This window comes from Cetorhinus maximus, chromosome 29, assembly GCF_964194155.1.
Source record: "Cetorhinus maximus chromosome 29, sCetMax3.hap1.1, whole genome shotgun sequence".
In the NCBI taxonomy this organism is placed as follows: domain Eukaryota; kingdom Metazoa; phylum Chordata; class Chondrichthyes; order Lamniformes; family Cetorhinidae; genus Cetorhinus; species Cetorhinus maximus.
In genome coordinates this window covers 7091785-7117652 of record NC_135907.1, presented here as the reverse complement: position 1 = coordinate 7117652, position 25868 = coordinate 7091785, and the positions used below count along the sequence as shown (strand labels likewise).

Here is a 25868-nt window from a genome sequence, read left to right as displayed (position 1 = left end):
GGCAGCCACCCCCTCCAGGAGGACGACGAGGCACTCGTCCGAAAAACAGGGTACCGAGTGACCAGCCGACCTCCTCTCCCGCCTGGTCTCTGCATCCTCGTTTGCAGCCATGTCCTTGCAGCAACTCTGACCCGGGCAGCCTCCCTGGCGCTGCCTGCGTCGTTCTTGAACTGGCTGCCGGGTCGCCATTGGACCCAGCGGCCAACAGGCCCCCGCCTGCCCCTTCTCAAACATTTCTGCAGCTGGCGTTCACGCTGGGGGGACAGTTAAGGCCTTAATTGGTCCGCACAGTGTGAAATCGTGGTCACAGCCCACTCGTGGGCAGTGGTCCATTTCCCAGCCGCTCCCGCTCACCCTGCAAATCCTGCCCAACGTGGGCAAAATTCTGCCCTTAAGGTTCATCCAGTTCACCACCTGTGGTAGTTGCATGATAGGATGTTGATGGAGTTGTTCACTAATCACAGCGATCAAACTCTTATCAATTTGTCTCCAACAGGCCCAGGTATAAGGTGAGCAAAACTCCCAGGCCAGAATTTTGAGCTCGGTGTGCAGGCGCCCGCCCGACATGCCCGACTGTGATATAAAGCGAGTTGACCTCAGCCGAGCGCACTCTCAGCATATTTTGCTAGGTGGGTGCACGATGGGGTTGGAGGCGCACCGTCCATTAATTAACTGGCCAGTTAAGGCCCTTGAGACACTGAGTGTCCCGGACTTTACGTAGCCCGTGCGATTTTCAGGCTACCGCATGGGCTAAATGTGCTGGCGTGCAGGCCACATTGACAAAAACCTCATCCACGAGTGGGGTAAGAGGGGTCAGAGAGCTTGTAAATGTGAGTAGTTTGTAGTTTAGGATATAACTTGCTGCTGGTTGCTTGTGTGAATAAGGCATCTTCATTTCGCTTCAGAAGTGCTTTGACAGAAATAAGAGGCTTCAGTTCAGGACTCAGTTTTGTTTTCCAGGCTCCCGGAGGATTCATAACATTTGAGGCCTTCCAGGTATCAGACAGCCTTGGCTTACCCTGCGAAAAGGGATTGTGATCTCCGCTGGAGGCCCCTATTCTGAAGAGGAAGAGAGGGGTAGAAGAGGGAGGAGACCAAGTGTCCCTATTCAGCCTCCAGGCTGACCTGTGGGAGGAGAGGCACAGGCACATGGGTGCGGGGCCAACAGGACGTCCGAGGCAGAAGGGACCGCAGAAGATGCCACTAACCTGCTGCCAGGGTTTAAAGACGGCGATGCAGCTACTCAATATGCCTGAGGTGCAATGCCAAAGGAGGCTCCGTGTCTCAAGGGAGACAGTGACCTCCACCTGTCAGATGATCGGCCCTGAGATCCGTTCCAACTGTGTGGGTGGACACCCCATGCCAGTGGCACTGAAGGTCACTGTGGCCCTCAACTTCTATGCCCTCCGGTATAGAAGGGGTCAGTGGGTGATCTATGTGGAGTCCCCCAGTCAGCTGTCCACAGTTGTGTCAAGCTGGTGGATGCTCTGTTCAGGCGGGTACTGTACTTTATTCACTACCGTACGGACGAGGCCAGTCAGGCAGAGCGAGCCAGAGGCTTTGCAGTGATTGTTGAGTTCCCCCACGTCCAGGGTGCAATCGACTGCACACCAGTGGCCATCAAGGCACCAGCGGGTGAGCCGGGAGCCTTCGTCAACAGGAAGGGATTCCACTCCATGAACGTGCAGATAGTGTGTGACCATAGGATGCAGATTCTGCAAGTCTGTGCAAGGTACCCAGGAGGCTCCCATGACCCGTACACCCCGAGACTCTCCCAGGCGCCGCAGCTCTTCAGTGCTCCAGCCCGGCTGGATGGATGGCTGCTGGGTGACAAGGGCTATCCCCTCAGAAGGTGGCTCATGACGCCTCTCCGCCATCCAGGAAGAGAGGCTGAGCAGCAGTACAATAGGAGTCATGGCACCACAAGGGCGGTGATAGAGACAACCATCGGTCTTCTCAAGATGCACTTCCGATGCCTGGACCGTCCAGGGGGCACACTCCAGTACCCCCCAGATCGTGTGTCACTGATAGTGGTTGCATGCTGGACTCTCCACAACCTGGCATCGGAAAGGGGGGAATCAGTGGAGGATGATGTTGCCACAGCTGCTCTGGCAGCAGACAATGAGTCCAGTCGTGGGTCCGAGGACGAACACGGTCAGGAGAACGCTGAAGAGATAGATGCCGACCTGGGCAACCTCCAGGGAAGCAGGGACACTCGGGAGGCTTTGATCTACTGTTCCTTCAGCTCGCCTACCACACATGAACCACCACCACATGGCAGGGCTGGAGGCTCCATACTCAATACCTGAGAGCAATAGTTGCTTGGTCAGCAACATGCACTATGTGCCATTTCAATAAAGCTCAGTGACAAACAGTCACTCATAACATCATGGATTCCCCTTCACCTGCAGAACTAATGAAGCACCCAGAGGCTTGTTGAGAACCAACCCATTTAATGCTTTACAGCTTGGCATACAGAAATTAAACTAAATGAAAATGTGTTCAACACCAGCACCAACTTAACAGGAACTTAAAAGCGGGACAAAAGAAAACGACTAGTGTTAAGCCCGTGTTGTGCATAAAGTGCTTTACATTTACACTGGCGGGTGCTACGTCTTGGTGCTCCCCCCTCGTTGACACTGGCATTGCAGACAGCCTGCTCACTCTGCTGTCCTGTTGGCCTTGATGACCTTGGTGGGCATCCTCTGGCCATGGAGCCTATGCTGTCCCTGCCTGGGAGGGAGTGGCCAGTGCCATGGCTGGCATCTCCCCAGTTGCCGTAGCCTCACCAGACGCCACGGTCACTGGCAGAGGGGTAGAGGAGCTGCTGCTCACGGAGCCTCCCAGAGCGGCCTGAGAGGAGCTCGCAGAGACGACAGGCAGTTGGTGCGCCACCGTCAGGTCACTTTGGACCTCCCTGCTCACCACTGATGGATAGTCGCCTAGCTGGGATACTGGGTACCAATCCATCTCCCACACTGACGGTGACCACCTGAGGTCATTGCCGGTCATTGAGGGCTTGCAGGTCTGAGCGCATCCCCAGGAAGCCCTGGTTGTTCTCCTGGAGGAGCCTCTCCATGAGAGCTGCCACTCTCTCTATGGAGGAGGCAGCGCACTCGGCCATGAGGGTCGTTGCATTGCTCATGCTCCGTATGGACTCCTCCACAACGTAGACCATGGCACGCATTCCCTCATGTATCTCCGTCAGATCCTCCCACACAACCTGCTGGACTTCCAGCATCTGCTGTCTCAGGGACGACACCAGAGGCTCATCAGCAGCCACTGACTGAGCATGTTTCTGGTCCCCAGCCGTCCTCCAACTGCCAGCGCCCTGGACGTGCTCTGCCTCCGCCTACACCTCAAGCGAGTATGAAGTGCCCTCACCGCTGTGCACCGAGTTTCTAGCTGACAATCTTATTCTCACTGAGGTGCTGGTATCTGCGCTGGTGCCTGCCTGGCTGAGAGGGTGTGGCGCTGGTGCCTGCCTGGCTGAGAGGGTGTGGCGCTGGTGCCTGCCTGGCTGAGAGGGTGTGGCGCTGGTGCCTGCCTGGCTGAGAGGGTGTGGCGCTGGTGCCTGCCTGGCTGAGAGGGTGTGGCGCTGGTACGTTCATATCATCTGTGTCTCAGGGGTCAGCGGCGGTCCCTCAGGCTCCTGAGACCGGGCGTGCTCTGGTGAGGCTGAAAGGGAGAACCAGGACATTTGATTAGTTGAAGTAGTTACACTGTTAATGTGCATGCCTGGCACCCGGATCAGGATGCGCTCGTCTTTCCATTATCAATGGGAATCCCATGTTGGAGGCTGAAATCAATACATAGCAGATGACCGAACTCAGTGGCTGCCTGCACCGTTTTTGAATAGGCCGCCGGGTCGCCATTGGACCCGGCAGTCATTGGCCTCCTGCCGCTGCCCGCCCCTTGCTGCAGATATCAGGAGGCACGAATTACGCTGGGCGGGCTGTAATTGGCCCGCCCACGTAAAATCGCGGTGTGCAACCGATGGTTTTAGGGTTCCTGCTTCGATACCAATCTGGGCTACAAATTCCAAATGCCCACCACCCTCTGGGTGACACAGTTATTCCTAATATCCCTTCGAACCCTTCTTCCAAGCATCTTAAATCTGTGCCTCCTGCTAATTGACCTCTCCACTGGGGTAAACAGGGCATCTTGTCCTCTCTATCTCGGCCCCTCATAATTTTGTACACCTCAATTAGGTCACCCCTTAGCCTCCTCTGTTCTAAGGAAAACAACCCCAGCCTACCCGGTCTCTCCTCATAGCTGCAATTTTCATGCCCGGGCAGCATTCTTGTAAATCACCTCTGCACTTTCTCCAGAGCAATTATGTCCTTCCTGTAATCTGGTGACCAGAACTGTGCACAAAATTCCAGCTGTGGCCTAACCAGCGCTATATACAGTTCCCTCATTACATCCCTGCTTTTATATTCAATACCTTGTCAAATAAAAGACAGCATTCCATATGCTTTCTTGAGCACCTTATCCACCTGTCCTGCCACCTTCAGGGACCTCTGGACATGCATTCCAAGGACTCTCAATTCCTCAACCCCTCTCAATATCCTCCCATTTATTGAGTATTCCCTTGCTTTGTTTGCTCTCCCCAAATGCATTACCTCAGACATTTCCGATCGAACCCCATTTGCTACTTTTCTGCGCACTCGGCCAAACCATTGATATCTTCACAATTCATGACATGGACAATTTTTGTGACATGGGCAAATTTCCCAACTATGCCTCCCACATTTAAGTCCAAATCATTAATACACACCACAAACAGCAAGGGGCCCAATACTGAGCCCTGTGGAACACCGCTGGAAAGAGCTTTCCTTTCGCTAAAACATTTGTCGACCATTACCATTCGTTTCTTGTCATTGAGCCAATTTTGGATCCAACCCACCACATTCCCCTGTGTGGCTTTGACTTTTCTGACCAGTCTGCCACATGGAACTTTGTCAGATACCTTACTAAAATCCATGTAGACAACATTCACTGCACTACCCTCATCAATCCTCGTTATTTACTCAAAAAATTCAGTTAAGTTAATAAGGCACAGCTTTCCCTTAAGAAAACCATGCTGACTGTCCCCGATTAATCTGTGCCTTTCTAATTGACAGTTTTCTCTGTGTCTGAGAATTGATTCTAATAATCTGAATACTACCTAAGTAAGACTGACTGGTCTATAATTATTTGGCCTATCTGTACAATGGCACAACATTCACAGACCTCCAGTGCTCTGGTACCTCGCCTGTATCCAGTGAGGAGTGAAAAATGATTTTTTTGTGCAAAACTGTACTTTCAGATATTTTATGAACATAGAAGATGACAAGACATTTCAAAATGGCCTTCACAAAAAGAGTAATAATATTCAGCTTTTCCTTGCAGATCATGTTGCACTCTGAGGTGCTTCAGTACAATTGTGATACATGTAATATTCACTGCATACATTCAATGTGAGTCACACAGCCTGAAGGGTCAATACGATTCCCAGCACCTCGGTGCACTACGGCTGAAAGGTCTTAGACAGCGACCTTTCCCCTGTGCAGCGGCTGCCCCAAGCTTTAGTGCGTCCCTCAGCACATAGTCCTGGGCGTTGGAATGTGCCAGTCTGCAACACTTGGTCAGGGACAACTCTTTGCGCTGGAAGACCAACAAGTTTCGGGCAGACCAAAGAGCGTCTTTCACTGAGTAGATGATCCTCCAGCTGCAGCTGATGTTTGTCTCGATGTGCGTCCCTGTCCCTGGGATCAGCCCGTAGAGCACAGAGTCCTGTGTCACAGAACTGCTCGGGATGAACCACGGCATAAACCACTGCATCTCTCTCCAGACCTTCTTTGCAAAGGCACAATCTACAAGGAGGTGAACAACGGTCTCTTCCCTACCACAGCCACCTCGAGGGCAACGTGCAGAGAGGGTGAGACTCCTGGTGTGTAGGAAGGAACTGACGGGGAGGACCTTTCTCACCACCCGTTAAGCTATGTCTTTGTGCTTGTTGGAAAGTTCTGGTGATGAGGTATTCTGCCAAATGACTTTGACAGTCTGCTCGGGGAACCATCCCACAGGATCCACCCTCTCCTTTTCCCTCAGGGCCTCTTGGACGTTACTGCCTGGTGGACTTGTGGTCAAAGTTGTTTCTCTGCATAAATCTTTCCACGAGGGACAGGTGGTACGGCACGGTCCAACTACCTGGAACGTTCTGCGGCAGCGTGGCCAGACCCATCCTTCGCAACACCGGGCACAGGTAGAACCTCAGCACATAGTGACACTTGGTGTTTGCGTACCGAGGGTCTACAGACAGCTTGATGCAGCCACACACAAAGGTGGCCATCAGGATGAGGGTGATGTTAAGCACATTTCTTCTAGAGGCTTGTACATCGCGTCCCTGCGAACACAATCCATTTTTGACCTCCAGATAAAGCGGAAGATGGCTCGAGTGATCGCCACCACGCAGGAGTGAGGAATGGGCCAGACCTGCGCCACGTACAGCAACAGCGAGAGTGCCTCACACCTGATGACCAGGTTCTTACCCGCAATGGAGAGGGAGCGTCGCTCCCACATGCCCAGTTTTCTTTCCACCATAGCCACTCGCTCCTTCCAGTTTCTAACGCATGCCCTGGTCCCTCCAAACCATATCCCCAACACCTTCAGGCAGTCTCACCTGGTGACGAACGGGACAAAGGATCGGTCAGCCTAGTTCCCAAAGAACATGGCCTCGCACTTGTCATGATTTAACTTGGCTCCCGAGGCCAGTTTGAACTGATCGCAGATGCTGATTAGTCTGCGCACCGACAGCGGATCCGAGCAGAAGATGGCGACATCGTCCATCTACAGGGAGGCTTTGACCTGAGTGCCTCCACTGCCTGGGATCGTCACTCCTCTTATGCCCTAATTCTTCCTGATGGACTCAGCAAAGGGTTCAGTGTAACATCCGAACAGGACAGGGGAGAGAGAGCAGCCCTGCCTGGCTCCAGATTTAATGGGAAAGCTATCTGATTCCCACCCATTGATTGAAACTGCGCTACTGATGTTAGTGTTGAGCAGTTGGATCCAATTGCAGATTCCCTCCCCAAACCCCATTTTGGAGATCACATCCACCATGTAGGTGTGCGATATTCTGTCAAAGGCCTTCTCCTGATCCAGGCTGATGAGGGAGGTGTCCACACCCCTCTGTAATGATTGAAGATATTTTATGAATAAAGTTTATTTTTGCCAAAAAAAAAGTGTAGTAAAGGAACCACTTGAATATTGTATCTGGACTCCGAGTGTTGAAATTTTGTCCCAGAGTATTCCTCGGACCTTTCAATTGGTGCTGCGAGCAGGGCCCGAAGGATGCAGGACACCGACGGGGAAATGGGATGAGTCACAGTGTGAATTCATTTTTATTCATACTAAATCCGACTCCGTCCCGATCCAGGAAGTGTCAGGCACCCCGCGTATCAGAAACCTGGGCTCCAGGCAATAGTTCAAGGGGTGGTAAGGGTGGGGTAGTTTGCTTGTCTTATAGATTGTTATAATTACATCCGGTATTAGCCGCAAGTAACGAGTTCGGTCAGAAAGGATCCAGGGTAAGAACCGTACCGCTGACAACAACTATACCCCGACCGTCTTACCCAGAGATGGCCAGTGGTGACAAACTCGAGTGGGGACCAGAGGGATCCTTGACACAGCATTGAGCTGACAAAAATAAGAAATCGATAGGCAAAATGAGAAAGAACAATTGGAACCCATTTGACTCACCCGCTGATCAGAGAAAATGGTGGGATAATCAGAAAAAAGACAAAGATGATGAAGCCTGGATCCTAATGTTAAGACAACACATAGAGTTAAGTAAGAAAGTAAATCGAATGTTGGCCAACAAATCCCAAAATGAAGAGCTGGTCCAGGCAAAAAATCTCATGTCAGTTTCGGCAGCTTTACCACAGCCACCAGTAGCTGCACAATACGCAGATAATATAGATTGGAACGGGCTGGTGGAACAGGCGGCAGGATATGAGGAACAACGGGAAGCGGGTTGGGAATCACCACCACCATAACCCGTGGCCCCAATTAAGATAGAGCTTGTGCCCCCGGTGCCCGGACAACCAGGCAGACCAGGCACAGCAGCAAGCTGATTTCCGAGCCTTTAGAGCAGAAATGGCACAAGACTTAGGGCAAGCCCCATAAAACAAGAAAAGGGCGAGAGTGCCCATGAATATGGCAATCGGAAGTTTGAGGCATATTGTAACTACGGGGGTGTAGGTGCTGCGCTGAACCGAGACGATGTACAGTTTATGCAATTGTACAAGGATGGCCTTAGCCTGGCCCACCAGGCAATCCTAGACACCGGGCCCGGGCCCACCAGGCGATCCTAGACACCGGGCCCGGGCCCACCAGGCGATCCTAGACACCGGGCCCGGGCCCACCAGGCCATCCTAGACACTGGGCCCACCAGGCCATCCTAGACACCGGCCCCGGGCCCACCAGGCCATCCTAGACACCAGGCCCGGGCCCACCAGGCCATCCTAGACACCGGGCCCGGGCCCACCAGTCAATCCTAGACACCGGGCTAGTAGACAAGAACACATATGATCGAGGAAGATGGGCCACCGGGGTAGATAACCACATAGGGAAAACTAAGATAAAGGTGTCGGCAGTGAGGTTACAAACCCCACTGAAATGGTGGCCACTGCAGCAGCCGTTCCTAAACCCGAGGTGTGCTTTAATTGTAAAAACCCGAACATAAAATATTTACAGTGTTAGATGTAGCCAATGGATTTTGGTCGATACCACTGGACCAGGAATCCCAAGATAAATTCGCTTTCACAGTGGGAGGGAGACGGTGAACATGGGCGAGGCTCCCACAGGGATTCCACAACAGCCCCAACATCCTCCATCGGGTCACGAGTGAGAAGCTGAGTCCGTGCGACGTAGAGTCTAACAACAGTACAATCTTATAATATGCAGATGATATCCTAATAGCGTCAGAATCGGAAAGGGGCCACATCGGAGCTCTCCTGATAGTCATAAGGACACTGAAAAATGCTGGATTTAAGATAAACCCCTTTATGAGTTGCTGACCGGGAGGGCGATGCGCTTGCCAGAGGGCAGAGCCACCGGAAGTGAGGATATGGGACCCATCAGAGATAAAATTAAAAATGATATTAAGCAATTGGATGGACAGCTAAAGGAATTACAACAGGAAGTGAAGGACCAACAGGCTATCAGGGATTTAGAAGAGAGGACAAAAGGGGGACCCCCGTCACCACCGGCTGAGGTCGGAGACATGGTGTTTGTTCAAATCACCCCTAGCCAACCAGGTTTTGCCCCAAAATGGACTGGACCGTACGGAATTATTCACGTGCCTGCGCCGATATGAAGGGAAAAGCTAGGTGGAAACACTGGTCACAACTGAAAAGGTATGATGTAAGTAAGAAAGACTAAATTACCAGGCAGTGGGAGGAAAACGGGCAACGAGCAGTCCGTACTGTGTTAGCCAAGTGGTTTAGGATTCATTCCCGATCTGGAGGACTGGCCATCTGAAAGAGAAAAGGGGGAATCCTCAACTACGGGGAGGGTCACCGTGGGCTGTGCACAAGGAGGGACGTAAAGGAGAAAGCTACAGTGTGTGAGAGATACAGTGTGTGAGAGATTTTTCGCAATTTACCTTCACACCCCAGGAGAACAACAACTGGGGTCACTGTCCCGGGGAGGAAGACTTGGGAATGACAGATACCTGGCATTGGATCTTGAGGGCCAAACACGGAGAGTTGACTGCAACGGCGGACCCCCGGACCGACACCACCCTGCTATCACAGGACACGACGACACCACAGAGACTATCTTGCCCAGACATGACCCCTGGGCCACAGAATGGACTGGTACTGTATACGGACGATGAACTCTTGTATGATAATGTTAAACATGAAATTGTACAGGTAATTGTGAACCTGGCAGGTATGCAACTGCCTGAGTATTGCAGTAACCAAGCGCCCCTACGAAAACTGTACAAATTACTGAGTAAGGCTGTGATTAATCAGCCGGCCGACGCCACGGGTGCCACTAGATTCAGGGGACATCCTGCTTTCCACCGCCAGAAGAGAGAGTTAGTTAACAATGTACTGACAGGGGTGAACACAGGGACTTCCCTGGTAAACTCTCTCGACATTCAAGGAATCAACTCCGAGGTCACGAATCTTAAAGGGATCATGAGGCAGCTTGCTCATAAGAGTAGCGAGGGGTGGTGAAACGGCAGCGGCCCTAGGGGGCAAGAGTGTGGCATCTGTATTGGAAAGCGTACACGTTATAGAGACCCATGCTAAAGCCACCAGCCAATTAATAGAAAGGGAGGAACGACAAGAGGGCAGCACCTAAAAAAGCCAGCTTACGGCCAGTGGCTGATCGGGCAATTAAGACAAAATCTGGGCCAGATCCAAAGTGGGGAGGTACCGGGCTGGATCAACAGTGCCCGGTTGTGGGGGATGGCCAAGAACCCAGGCGTCATCGACGCATGTACATTGAAAGGAGTGACCAGGGTGTATGCGGTGATTCAGAAGTGCACCTCAAACCAAATGAACGTGTTAGGTATGGGCAATCCCCTCAGTCACAGCAGACACGGGCCCACACCCTCAGTACCGAGTGGAGAACATTGGGTTAATCCGAGACAATGACTCCCTCCGGTACTACCCCATAGATATGCAAACCATACGCAAGAATGAGGGCATACACAGGGTATCACTGAGCGGGTGCAGGAGGAAAGGTAGCCTCAATTTGCTCCCATCCAGTTGGAACGGGGGGGGGGTGCTGGACAAATGCGGGTACAACCGAACGGAGGGTTGTATATTAGAAATTACCCACAGAGAAAACCATCACACCCGCTCAGGATACAAGGGAACCCCGGCTCCCAGTTACTATCAGACACAGCGTGAATAATGTACGTCCAACAAAGGGGTCAGGTCTCAGTCAACGCCTCCGACACACTCCACCATGCCCTGGAACACTATGAGGAACCTAAGCAGGCCCCAATTCCCCACCTTCCCGAAAGTCTGACAAAGTTTAAAGGTGACTTACGAAAGGTGAGGAATCAGCATTACGTGTTACAGGCGGTGTTTAAAAGGCTAATCAATGATACGGAAGAGCACTTGAGAGATCCGACGGTGGGAGCAAGTGTGGGAATGGGGGCTGAATGTGGACATACACCCCTGGATAAGAATAAGCTCTCATATACTCGTCGCAGTGCAGCTAGTGTTAGCATTGTTTAACTCTAATTCTTTCAATGTCTTCTCCAGACAATCCAAAAAGTACCAGGGGACCATGAGTGGCGTACTGAGAGGCTGCAAGGAGACATTTGCGTTACATTATGGGACCAGCAACACTCACACACACACAGATTACACAATCCACACTGACATCACTAAAAATCACAGACGGAATCTCAGTAACAATCCACATGCTTTGCACAGTCTTGTGTTGGGGGTTTAGTGTTTGATATTTCAAACTGCAGTGACATTCCCGACAAGATGAGTTAAAGTTTTAACATTAACCAGAAAATGGCTGAAACATTGTTTTCCTGGGGTGAACACATCAAAGGACAGGAAGAATCAGAAAGTTGTCCTGCCCTGGGATTAACATATCAATGGACAGGCCTCCTGGGGAGCAGATTGAGAGACATCCCAACATGCCAGGGGTGGAGTCTGCAAACTGCTCATTCAGGATATACCTGGCTAGGAACCCAATCCGAAAACCGCCTCCAGAGTGCGGAGCTAGTCCCCACTCTGGCTTAATGTGCGTGTGTGTTCCCTCTGTCTCAATCTGCTTTATAACTCTTTGACTTGTTTGTATTTGGATGTTGCTGAGTTGTAACTGAGAGTGATTCATTGGCTCTTGCGTTATTTTGTTTGAAAATGTTCTTTGCTCTCTGTTTTAATGGAATTAATTTTCTCCCCCACCCCTCAAAGAATTTTTATTTTGAAACCTGCAATCTGAAGATCCAGACTGGGACAAGGACTCTTCTTCTTCAGGAGTTTCCTGAGACCTTCTCCAAGGCCGTGCTCCATGGGCCCACGTGAGTTTGTGTCCGTTTCTTACCCCGAGATTTCAATTCCTCTCCGGGACCCTGGTTTTCGGTGGCTCCGGTTAACCAGTTCCTGTTGGACTGTGGGCCTGGAGTTTCAAAAAGAAAATCTTGGGGTTAAAGTAGCCCAGCCTTGCAATCTAAAACTTACATGTTAGCCTCCAGTGTGTGAGGAACAGGAGCCCCACAAGAGGAAATGAAAAGTCCTAAAGTGAAGCTGCCTAAAATCTTGTTATAATTCAGGGATAATGCGTGTAATTTGGGCTGCGCGATCATTCTGACGGTTAAACGGGATTCCCGGTGGTCATTTTACTGAGGGTTTAGGTTTCTATCTGCCTTTCTCCAGTTTTCTTTCTGTTTATTTCTTCGCTTTGCGCTATTTAAGCCTTCAAGGAATAATCACAGGTGAATTGATGGACCCACAGCAGGGGAAGTGAGCTGCAGAAGGGGCAGGGAAAGACTTTACACATGGGGAGAGGAGGCAGGAGTTTCAGAAGGTAGGAGTCACACAGGGGGCTGATTAAGGGGGAGATTATACAGAGGAGGTGGGAGGCTGCTGTTCGTTTCGGAGGGGGGTAATTTGAATGAACATGGGGACAGGGTGCTTGTTCATGTTTGAAATAGTGAGGGGTCGCTGCTACATGTTTAAAATGGTGAATGCATATGAGTTAATAGCTGACTGATATGAGTTTGTATTTATACAGACGTCCAGAGAGATAGGGGGTGGGGCGGTGCTGGGAGTGCGGGGACTGTTGTGATGGTGGGTTGGGTGTTAGATGGGGGTTGTTTGAGAGAGATTTTTGAGTGGGCAAACGCGGGGTTAAAAATGGCGCGAGTAATTTGGCGGCCACGAAACAAACGGTCTGGCGAAAATGATGCAGAGATGGAATAATTGCCGGCTGATAATGACAGGGAGGAAAAGAATGGGGGTTGGATAATATTTGCGAGGAGGAAAGAAAAAACTAAATAACCAGTCCAGTATAGATTTTGAAGAGCACACATTGGGGGTTATATATTTCTTTTTTCAGAAAAGGTTGCTGACAGGAAATAGAAGAGAAAATGAAAGATATGATGAAATCTATTTTTTGAATTGTGAATCAGGGGAGAGCGCGAACGCAGTCCCCCACTACCACAAATTTTGCAGTCGAGTATCCCGCATTTGGGGACATCGCAGGCGTTAGCACACCCGAAGTGCAATGGGCTAGCCTCGTCCTGGGAGAACCTTTTTTTTCTTTTTTTTGCAAAAATATACTTTATTCATAAAGAATCTTCAATCACATTCAAAACCATTTCAAAAACAACATTACAAGGGTACAATCCAGGTTAAACTTTTACAAAATGTATCACCAGGTGCATCAGTACAAACAATATTACAATCATTTACAGCCTTTCATTTTGAGCTGTACAGCCCGAGGGGATTTAAACAGTTCCCAGTCCCTCGGTGCGCTGTGGTAGAAAGGTCTTAGACAGCGACCCTTCCCCATTGCGCCTTTGCGGCAGCTGCTCCAAGATTTAGTGCATCCCACAACACGTAGTCCTGGACTTTGGATTGTGCCAGTCCGCAACAATCGGTCGGGGACAACTCTTTGTGCTGGAAGACCAACAAGTTTCGGGCAGACCAAAGCGCCTCTTTCACCGAGTTGATGATCCTCCAGCTGCAGTTGATGTTTGTCTCGGTGTGTGTCCCTGGGAACAGCCCGTAGAGCACAGAGTCCCGTGTCACAGAACTGCTCGGGATGAACCTCAACAGCAACCACTGCATCTCTCTCCAGACTTTCTTTGCAAAGGCACAATCCACAAGGAGGTGAACAACGGTCTCTTCCCCACCACAGCCACCTCGAGGGCAACGTGCAGAGGGGGTGAGACTCCTGACGTGTAGGAAGGATCTGACGGGGAGGGCCTTTCTCACCACCAGCCAAGCTACGTCTTGGTGCTTGTTGGAAAGTTCTGGCGATGAGGCATTCTGCCAAATGACTTTGACAGTCTGCTCGGGGAACCATCCCACAGGGTCCACCCTCTCCTTTTCCCTCAGGGCCTCTAGGACGTTACGTGCTGACCACTGCCTGATGGACTTGTGGTCAAAGGTGTTTTTCTGCATAAATTTTTCCACCAGGGACAGGTGGTACGGCACGGTCCAACTACTTGGAGCGTTCCGCGGCAGCGTGGCCAGACCCATCCTTCGCAACACCGGGGACAGGTAGAACCTCAGCACGTAGTGACACTTGGTGTTTGCGTACTGAGAGTCTATGCACCGCTTGACGCAGCCACACACAAAGGTGGCCATCAGTATGAGGGCGATGTTGGGCACGGTTTTTCCCCCTTTATCTAGAGGCTTGTACATCGCGTCTCTGCGGACACGATCCATTTTTGACCTCCAGATAAAGCGGAAGATGGCTCGTGTGATCACCACCACGCAGGAGTGTGGAATGGGCCAGACCTGCGCCACGTACAGCAACAGCGAGAGTGCCTCACACCTGATGACCAGGTTCTTACCCGCAATGGAGAGGGAGCGTCGCTCCCACATGCCCAGTTTCCTTTTCACCATAGACACTCGCTCCTTCCAGTTTCTAACGCATGCCCCGGTCCCTCCGAACCATATCCCCAGCACCTTCAGGCCGTCAGCCCTGACAGTGAAGGGGACAAAGGATCGGTCAGCCCACTTCCCAAAGAACATGGCCTCGCTCTTCCCACGATTTACCTTGGCTCCCGAGGCCAGTTCGAACTGGTCGCGGATGTGGATCAGTCTGCGCACCGACAGCGGATCCGAGCAGAAGACGGCGACATCATCCATGTGCAGGGAGGCTTTGAACTGAGTGCCTCCACTGCCTGGGATCGTCACTCCTCTTATGCCCGGATCCTTCCTGATGGACTCGGCAAAGGGTTCTATGCAACACACGAAAAGAACAGGCGAGAGAAGACAGCCCTGCCTGACTCCAGATTTAATCGGAAAGCTATCTGTTTCCCACCCATTGATCGAGACTGCGCTACTGATGTTAGTGTAGAGCAGTTGGATCCAATTTCGAATTCCCTCCCCAAACCCCAATTTGGAGAGCACATCCACCATGTAGGTGTGCGATATTCTGTCAAAGGCCTTCTCCTGATCCAAGCTGATGAGGCAGGTATCCACACACCTGTCCTGTACATAGGCAATCGTATCCCTGAGCAGCGCGAGGCTGTCCGAGATCTTCCTGCCCGGCACAGTGCAGGTCTGGTCATGGTGGATCACCAATTCCAGAGCGGATTTGACCCGGTTGGCGATGACCTTGGACAGAATCTTATAGTCCACATTCAACAGCGAAATGGGTCGCCAATTTCTAATTTCCTCCCTTCCCCCCTTGTGCTTGTAGATGAGGATGATGATGCCTTTCCTCATGGATTCTGACATGCTGCCGGCCAGGAGCATACTCTCGTACACTTCTAGCAGGTCCGGGCCCATCCAGTCCCACAGAGCCGAATACAACTCCGCTGGCAAGCCGTCGCTTCCGGGAGTTTTACTCTTCTCGAAGGACTCAAGGGCCTTAGTCTGTTCGTCAGGAGTTAGCGGTTTGTCCAGGCTCTCCCATGTACTGTCGTCTAAGACCTCCGTGATGGAGGACAGGAAGGACTGGGAGGCCGTGCTGTCTGTGGGCTTCACGTCATACAATCGGGCATAAAAGGATTTGCTGATCCTCAAAATGTCGGACTGCGATGACTTTAGTGAGCCGTCTTCTTCCTTCAGGCTGCTGATCACAGAGCTCTCTCTGTGTATCTTTTGGAAGAAGAAATGCGAGCACGTCTCATCCTGCTCCACGGAGCGGACTCTGGAACGGAAGATGATCTTGGAGGCCTCCGAGGCAAAGAGCGAGGCTTGCTGGCCCTTCACCTCTTGGAGCTCCTCCTTGACATCGACCCCCATCGACTGCAGCAGGAGCAGATTCTGCAGGTTTTTCTGGAGTCGGGACCTTTCACTCTGTTCCTTTCTAGCTTTCTGGGTGCCTTTGAGGATGAAAAACGTCTTGATGTTTCCCTTGATCGCTTCCCACAACTGTGTCAGGGACTCAAAGAGGGGTTTCACGGTTCTCCAGCCTTTGTAAGACCTCTTGAGCTCCTCGCTGTGCTCTGGGGTCAGCAGTTGCACGTTTAGCTTCCATGCCCCCCTGCCCACCCTCTGGTCTTCCTCCAAGTGACAGTCAACCAGTAGGAGGCAGTGGTCAGAGAACACCGGCTTGACGTCGGTGGATCTGACTGCGAACGCGCGGGACACAAACAGGAAGTCTATCCTGAAACGGATGGACCCGTCTGGCCGCGACCAGGTGTATCTACGCTGCGCTCAAGCGGCCGTACCGGCACAAAATGGGCAGCCGGCCCAGGCGCCAATACACGGACAGAGAGCTATAACGGGGGCTTCCCGGCGCAACTGAGAACCACGTATGTGTCCCTGTCACCTAGCGCAACCATGAAACTATTGGAAACAAATTACCCCAACTAAAACCTAGACATGGAAATGAGTCGTTTTGGCAAAAATTGAGGGAAATACGGCAATGCCACGATCTCCATAACAGGGACGTTCGCGGGTTAGTCCGGATAAAACTACCTGAGGCGTTTTGGGGACGGCTGCAGCAAGCGTATCAGGACGGAACCTGGTGTAATGATATCGCTGCAGACCAGGGACAGCAGCAAGCTGATTTCCGAGCCTTTAGAGCAGAAATGGCACAAGTCTTAGGGCAAGCCCCAGTTAATTGGAATACAGTGACTGGAGTAAAACAAGAAAAGGGCGAGAGTGCCCATGAATATGGCAATTGGAAGTTTGAGGCATATTGTAACTATGGGGGTGTAGGTGCACTGGAGGTTCACTAGAGCTTTCCCCACCAGGGACTGCAGCGCCACCACGGCCACAAAGATCCTCGCTTTTGAAGTAGTACCAAGATGGGGAATCCCTTTACAGATAGATTCGGATCAAGGAGCGCATTTTACGGACAGTATTATGAAAAGGACGTGTGAGCTGCTCGGAGTAAAACAGAAATTTCACGTACCTGACCGTCCACAAAGCTCAGGAATGGAAGAATGTATGAACCGCACGTTAAAAAATGCTATTGCAATGGCAAACACAACAACTGGTGGGGGATGGGTGGATGTGCTCCCCTGCATATTGATGCGACTGAGGGCTACCCCCAACAGGACAACTGGTTTAACCCCTTATGAGTTGCTGACCGGGAGGGCTATGCGCTTGCCAGAGGGCAGAGCCACCGGAAGTGAGGATATGGGACCCATCAGAGATAAAATTAAAAACGATATTAAGCAATTGGATGGACAGCTAAAGGAATTACAACAGGAAGTGAAGGACCAACAGGCTATCAGGGATTTAGAAGAGAGGACAAAAGGGGGACTCCCGTCACCACCGGCTGAGGTCGGAGACATGGTGTTTGTTCAAATCACCCCTAGCCAACCAGTTTTTGCCCCAAAATGGACTGGACCGTACGGAATTATTCACGTGCCTGCGTCGGTATGAAGGGAAAAGCTAGGTGGAAACACTGGTCGCAACTGAAAAGGTATGATGTAAGTAAGAGAGACTAAATTACCAGGCAGCGGGGGGAAAACGGGCAACGAGCAGTCCGTACTGTGTAGGCCAAGTGGTTTAGGATTCATTCCCGATCTGGAGGACTGGCCATCTGAAAGACAAAAGGGGGAATCCTCAACTACGGGGAGGGTCACCGTGGGCTGTGCACAAGGAGGGACGTAAAGGAGAAAGCTGCCTCTTATATCCAACCTAAACCCTGGTGATCACCAGCAGTGTGCTTCATTACAGAAATAACAATAACCGGGTAACCTCCACGCCAAGATGGAAAAAAGCTGGGTGTCCATGATCATTACCAGGGCCCTGGCTATCGCAGCCACCGGCATACAGAATGTAAACCGTGAAGCAGTGGCCGGTATGGGCTTATACTACAAGAATGTCAGCGACGGATATTGCGTGAAAGGAGGTGTGAATGTCACAACGGAAAGGTCAATGCTCTTCAAGTGTGGCACCGGGCTTACGCAACTATCCATTGGAATGAGCGATGGTGAGAGCCTAGGGCAGAGCTCGCATTCGGGAACGGAACTCCGATGGAAAAATGAGGGCCCACTATGCTTCCAGATCAGCGATGGTTCGGACGGACCCTGGACATGTGCGAAGGGGGCACAGGTCCAGATACAGTGTGTGAGAGATTTTTCGCAATTTACCTTCACACCCCAGGACAACAACAACTGGGGTCACTGTCCCGGGGAGGAGGACTTGGGAATGACAGATACCTGGCATTGGATCTTGAGGGCCAAACACGGAGAGTTGACTGCAACGGCGGACCCCCGGACCGACACCACCCCGCTATCACAGGACACGACAAGAGACTATCTTGCCCAGACATGACCCCTGGGCCACAGAATGAACTGGTACTGTATATGGACGGTGAACTCTTGTATGATAATGTTAAACATGAAATTGTACAGGTAATTGTGAACCTGGCAGGTATGCAACTGCCTGAGTATTGCAGTAACCAAGCGCCCCTACGAAAACTGTACAAATTACTGAGTAAGGCTGTGATTAATCAGCCGGCCGACGCCACGGGTGCCACTAGATTCAGGGGACATCCTGCTTTCCACCGCCAGGAGAGAGAGTTAGTTAACAATGTACTGACAGGGGTGAACACAGGGACTTCCCTGGTAAACTCTCTCGACATTCAAGGAATCAACTCCGAGGTCACGAATCTTAAAGGGATCATGAGGCAGCTTGCTCATGAGAGTAGCGAGGGGTGGTGAAACGGCAGCGGCCCTAGGGGGCAAGAGTGTGGCATCTGTATTGGAAAGCGTACACGTTATAGAGACCCATGCTAAAGCCACCAGCCAATTAACAGAAAGGGAGGAACGACAAGAGGGCAGCACCCAAAAAAGCCAGCTTACGGCCAGTGGATGATCGGGCAATTAAGACACAATCTGGGCCAGATCCAAAGGGGGGAGGTACTGGGCTGGATCAACAGTGCCCGGTAGTGGGGGATGGCCAAGAACCCAGGCGTCATCGACGCATGTACATTGAAAGGAGTGACCAGGGTGTATGCGGTGATTCAGAAGTGCACCTCAAACCAAATGAACGTGATAGGTATGGGCAATCCCCTCAGTCACAGCAGACACGGGCCCACACCCTCAGTATCAAGTGGAGAACATTGGGTTAATCCGAGACAATGACTCCCTCCGGTACTACCCCATAGATATGCATGCCATACGCAAGAATGAGGGCATACACGGGGTATCACTGAGTGGGTGCAGGAGGAAAGGTAGCCTCACAATTTGCTCCCAACCAGTTGGAACGGGGGTGGTGCTGGACAAATGTGGGTACAACCGAACGGAGGGTTGTATATTAGAAATTACCCACAGAGGAAACCATCACACCCGCTCAGGATACAAGGGAACCCCGGCTCCCAGTTAGTATCGGACACGCGTGAATAATGTACGTCCAACAAAGGGATCAGGTCTCAGTCAACCAGGGGGTCATTGTGCTGTGGCCTTTGTCTAATTAATACCATTAAGTTACTGATAATAAAAGATATATAAACTGTGCTCATTTGAACCTCGGTGGAGAAGTGCCTGGATTGCCCAGTGTTTGCTCCCCGCATGCGTAATAAAGGAACCACTTGAATATTGCATCTGGACTCCGAGTGTTGAACTTTTGTACCAGAGTATTCCTCGGTTCTTTCAACGTGTTGGTGGATTGAGCAGACAAGTGGCAGATGAAGTTCAATGTACAGAAGTGTGAGGTGATCCATTTTGGCAGGAAGAATATGGTGAGACAGCATAAAATAAAGGAAGAGCCTCTAAAAGAGGTGCACAAACAGAGGGAACTCAGACGTACATAGGCCATTGAAGATGGCAGGACGTGTTGAGAGCAGTTAATAAAGCAGATAGTATCTTAGGCTTTATTAATAGGGGCATTGAGTACAAGAGTAAGGAGGTCATGTTGAACTCGTATAAGACACTAATTAGGCCTCATCTGGAATACTGCGTCCAGTTCTGGGCGCCATACTTGAGGAAGGATGTGAAGACATTGGAGAGGGTACAGAGGAGATTCACAAGAATGATTCCCGGGATGAAGAACTGTAGCTATGAGGATAGATTGGAGAGGATGGGACTGTTTTCCTTGGAGAAAAGAAGGCTGTGAGGAGAGTTGGTGGAGGTATTCAAGATCCTGAGAGATATGGACAAGGTAAATCGTGAGAAACTGTTTCCACTCAAGTGAACATCAAGGACTAGAGGGCACAGATTCAAAATAATTGGCAAAAGGAGTAAATGTGATGTGAGGAAAGATTAATTCACCCAGAGGGTGGTTGGAGTCTGGAACAAAATTCCTGAGAGGGTGCTGGAGGCAGATTCGATCGAGGTATTCAGAAGGGAATTGGATCGTTAACTGAAAAGACAGAATGTGCAAGGTTACGGGGATGAGGCAGGGGAGTAGGACTAGGTGGAAGGCTCTTTCAGAGACCCAGTGCAGACTTGATAGGCCGAATGGCCTCCTTCCACACTGTAAAAAATTCTGTGACATCACAAAGCAGTATCAAGATTTTGTGATTTAGAGATAGATCATGAAATCGGAAATGATCAAAACAAAGGGCGTACATTTATTGTGAGCTGTACAGCCCGAGGGGCTCTAAACAGTTCCCAGTCCCTCGGTACACTGTGGCAGAAGGGTCTTAGACAGCGACCCTTCCCCATTGCGCCTTTGCGGCAGCTGCCCCAAGCTTTAGTGCGTCCCTCAGCACGTAGTCCTCGGCCTTGGAATGTGCCAGTCCGCAACACTCGGTCGGGGACAACTCTTTGTGCTGGAAGACCAACAAGTTTCGGGCAGACCAAAGAGCGTCTTTCACCGAGTTGTTGATCCTCCAGCTGCAGTTGATGTTTGTCTCGGTGTGTGTCCCTGGGAACAGCCCGTAGAGCACAGAGTCCTGTGTCACAGAACTGCTCGGGATGAACCTCGACAGAAACCACTGCATCTCTCTCCAGACTTTCTTTGCAAAGGCACAATCCACAAGGAGGTGGACAACGGTCTCTTCCCCACCACAGCCACCTCGAGGGCAACGTGCAGAGGGGGTGAGCTTCCTGGCGTGTAGGAAGGATCTGACGGGGAGGGCCTTTCTCACCACCAGCCAAGCTACGTCTTGGTGCTTGTTGGAAAGTTCTGGCGATGAGGCATTCTGCCAAATGACTTTGACAGTCTGCTCGGGGAACCATCCCACAGGGTCCACCCTCTCCTTATCCCTCAGGGCCTCTAGGACGTTACGTGCTGACCACTGCCTGATGGACTTGTGGTCAAAGGTGTTTTTCTGCATAAAGTTTTCCACCAGGGACAGGTGGTACGGCACGGTCCAACTACTTGGAGCGTTCCGCGGCAGCGTGGCCAGACCCATCCTTCGCAACACCGGGGACAGGTAGAACCTCAGCACGTAGTGACACTTGGTGTTTGCGTACTGAGGGTCTACGCACCGCTTGATGCAGCCGCACACAAAGGTGGCCATCAGTATGAGGGCGATGTTGGGCACGTTTATTCCCCCTTTATCTAGAGGCTTATACAGCGCGTCCCTGCGGACACGATCCATTTTCGACCTCCAGATAAAGGGGAAGATGGCTCGGGTGATCGCCATCGCGCAGCAGTCTGGAATGGGCCAGACCTGCGCCATGTACAGCAACAGCGAGAGTGCCTCACACCTGATGACCAGGTTCTTACCCGCAACGGAGAGGAAGCGTCGCTCCCAGATTCCCAGTTTCCTTTTCACCATAGACACTGGATCCTTCCAGTTTCTAACGCATACCCCGGTCCCTCTGAACCATATCCCCAGCACCTTCAGGCCGTCAGCACTGACGGTGAAGGGGACAAAGGATCGGTCAGCCCAGTTCCCAAAGAACATGGCCTCGCTCTTCCCACGATTTACCTGGGCTCCCGAGTCCAGTTCGAACTGGTCGCAGATGTGGATCAGTCTGCACACCGACAGCGGATCAGAACAGAAGACGGCGACATCGTCCATGTACAGGGAGGCTTTGATCTGAGTGCCTCCACTGCCTGGGATCGTAACTCCTCTAATGCCCGGATCCTTCCTGATGGACTCGGCAAAGAACAGGCGAGAGAGGACAGCCCTGCCTGACTCCAGATTTAATTGGAAAGCTATCTGATTCCCACCCATTGATTGAGACTGCGCTACTGATGTTAGTGTAGAGTAGGATCCAACTGGATCCAATTGCGAATTCCCTCCCCAAACCCCATTTTGAGAGCACATCCACCATGTAGGTGTGCGATATTCTGTCAAAGGCTTTCTCCTAATCCAGGCTGATGAGGCAGGTATCCACACCCCTGTCCTGTACATAGGCAATCGTATCACTGAGCAGCGCCAGGCTGTCAGGGATCTTCCTGCCCGGCACAGTGCAGGTCTGGTCAGGGTGTATCACCAATTCCAGAGCGGATTTGACCCGGTTGGCGATGACCTTGGACAGAATCTTATAGTCCACATTCAACAGTGAAATGGGTCGCCAATTTCTAATTTCCTCCCTTTCTTCCTTGTGCTTGTACATGAGGGTGATGATGCCTTTCCTCATGGATTCTGACATACTGCCGGCCAGGAGCATACTCTCGTACACTCCTAGCAGGTCTGGGCCGATCAAGTCCCACAGAGCCGAATACAACTCCGCCGGCAGGCCGTCGCTTCCGGGGGTTTTACTCTTCTCGAAGGACTCGAGGGCCTTAGTCAGTTCGTCAGGAGTTAGCGGTTTGTCTAGGCTCTCCCGCGTACTGTGGTCTAAGACCTCCGTGATAGAGGACAGGAAGGACTGGGAGGCCGTGCTGTCCGTGGGCTTCACGTCATACAGTCCGGCATAAAAGGATTTGCTGATCCTCAGAATGTCGGACCGTGATGACTTTACTGAGCCGTCTTCTTCCTTCAGGCTGCTGATCACAGAGCGCTCTCTGTGTACCTTTTGGAAGAAGAAACGTGAGCACGTCTCATCCTGCTCCATGGAGCGGACCCTGGAACGGAAGATGATCTTGGAGGCCTCCGAGGCAAAGTGCGAGGCTTGCTGGCCCTTCACCTCTTGGAGCTCCTCCTTGACATCGACCCCCATCGACTGCAGCCGGAGCAGATTCTGCATCTTTTTCTGGAGTCGGGACATTTCCCTCTGTTCCTTTCTAGCTTTCTGGGTGCCTTTGAGGATGAAAAACCTCTTGATGCTTCCCTTGATCACTTCCCACCAGTGTGTCAGGGACTCAAAGAGGGGTTTCACGGTTCTCCAACCTTTGTAATCCCTCTTGAGCTCCTCAATGTTCTCTGGGGTCAGCAGTTGCACATTTAGCTTCCATGCCCCCCTGCCCACCCTCAGGTCCTTCTCCAAGTGGCAGTCCGCCAGTAGGAGGCAGTGGTCAGAGAAGAACACCGGCTTGACCTCGGTGGATCTGACTGTGAATGCACGGGACACAAAGAGGAAGTCTATCCTGGAACGAATGGACCCGTCTGGCCGCGACCAGGTGTATCTACGCTGCGCTCCGTCTGCAGGGTTGCTGAAGACGTCGTGCAGCTTGGCATCCTTAACTGTTTCCATCAGGGATCTGGACGTAGCGTCCAATCTGCTTCCGGCCCTGCCGGATCGTCCAGCCGCATCGATGATGCAGTTGAAGTCCCCGCCCAGAATGACCGGCCTGGAGGTCGCCAGCAGCAGTGGGAGCTGCTGAAAAACCTCCAGCCGCTCAGCCCCTTGTGCCGGGCCATACACGTTAATTAACCGGAGTGGAGCGTTCTTGTACATTACGTCTGCTACGGGGAGTCGCCCGCCCACCACCTCCTTGACCTCGGAGACGGTGAAGTTGCCTCCCCGCAGCAGAATACCCAGGCCGGAGGAACGAGAGTCGTTTCCGCCCGACCAGATCGATGGCCCGTGGGACCACCATCGTGACCATTGCCTGTAGGAGCTGAGGTGCGGTATCGCACACTCCTGCAGAAACAACAGGTCAGCTTTGACCTTGGCTAGGTAGTCCAAGGTCGCAACACATCGCGTAGTAGATTTAATGCTACGCACATTTATGGATACAATCTTTAAACCCATTTTAAAGCATTTATTCTCCTACCAAACCCACTGTCTCTGAGAGTCCCAGACCTTTAGTCTGCTCCTTCATACCCGTAGTGAGCTCAAATTCCTTCACTTTGGATGGGCTGAGGTAGATCTCCTTGGCCGTGTTCTGCTCCAGTGGCATCTGGAGGTTCACGTAGTGAGCGGGTTTTGAGATGACCTTTGCTGGAGAAGCTTCTCCAAAACTCACCCCCTCTGGGGGGTTGCTGTTCCCGGCTTCCTGGAGCTGGGGTGCGATGATTGCCTCACTGCTCCCAGATTCCAGGGGCTGTGGTGCACTGGCCTCCTCAGGTTGCAGGCAAAGTTGGGGTGCGCTGGTCTCCTTGTTGTCTCCAATTTTCTGGAGCTCGGGTGTCTCGTCCTCCAACGCCCTGGAGCTTTGCCGCCTCTTCTGTCGGTGCCGCTCTGGCACTTCCTCATCCGAAGAGCTGCTGCCCTTGTCATCCGTGTCGGATGGGAGACGCCTCTTGCCGCTTCTCTGGGAAACGCCTTTGCTTCTTCTTCGCTCCCTCTTACTTTTCTTGTTCTTCACCGTCCGCCACTCCCCCTGCTGCTTTTCCACTGCTGCCTCCTCCTCCATTGATTCGCTGTCCTGAGGGCTGGAAGGTTCAGGGGGTAGTGCTGTTGATTGGCTCTCTGTTGCCTCAATCTCTTTCTCCACCTTGTCTCTCTCTGTGTCCTCCTTTGTCCCGTTGAGCTCCCTGGGGGCCTTGGTGGTTGGAGTGACACGGAACCTTTCTTCTGCTTCCCCCTGGTCGGCTTTGGCTGCCTGTGCGTAAGTACGGCAGCGTTTGGGGCAGGTCCTGTAGAGGTGACTTGCCTCGCCACACAGGTTGCAGCACTTGGCCTGTTTGCAGTCTTTTGTCTGGTGCCCTTCCTGTTTGCAGATCTTGCAGAGGGAGGCGCTGCAGTTGGCCGCCACATGACCAGCCTTGCCGCATGAGCGACAATGCTTGGGTTGCCCAGCGTAGACCAGGTAGCCCCGGTTTCCCCCGATGGCGAAACTGGAGGGAGGGTGGAAAATGGCTCCCTTACCATCGGTCTTTAGCGTGACCTTAAACAGGCGTTTGCCTGTCCAGATCCCCAAGTCGTCTCGAATCTCGGTGCCGCTCCCCACCTTATCGAAGTACCTGGTGAGGAAGGTGACCACGTCGGCGACAGGGACGAAGGGGTTGTACACATGCACCATCACCTCACGTTCCCGTTGCAACGGCAGAGAAAAGTGCGGCTCCGCCGTCAGGATCTTCATCTCCGGCAGGTCTCTCTTCTCCTCGAACACCCTCAGGAGCCGGACGCAGTCTGCCACCCGCTTGAACGTCACGTCAAAATAACCACCTTTGCGGGAGTCGTGCAGGGTGAAGATCTCCGTAGCTTGGAAGCCGCACGCCTTCAACAGGATCCTCCTGGTGAAGAAGCCCCGATCCATAGGTGATCCTCCTTCGCTGTGGTTCACCGTGACTCGGACGGTGATAGGTAGCCCACGGTATGGATTTGGATTGCGATTGGTTATCGCCCTTCCATCCCGACCTTGCCTTGGCAGGACCATGGTGTCGCCCCTGCAACACTTGATGTTAGCCAAAAGGCCGAGAAGCGATGAGAAAGAAAGAAAGTTGTGTTTTGAAAGATGTGCATGTTGAAAAGTAAAGAAAGCAGATGTTTGTAAGAAAACTATTTTTAGCATTGAAAATCCCCTGGAAAG

The 25868-nt window shown here is 51.9% G+C and overlaps 1 pseudogene; it reads right to left on the bottom strand.

Annotated features, from left to right (window-relative positions):
• Positions 1–13156: 13156 nt before the first annotated feature.
• On the bottom strand, positions 13157–13308 carry LOC144669737 (U1 spliceosomal RNA; annotated as a pseudogene).
• Positions 13309–25868: the final 12560 nt, after the last annotated feature.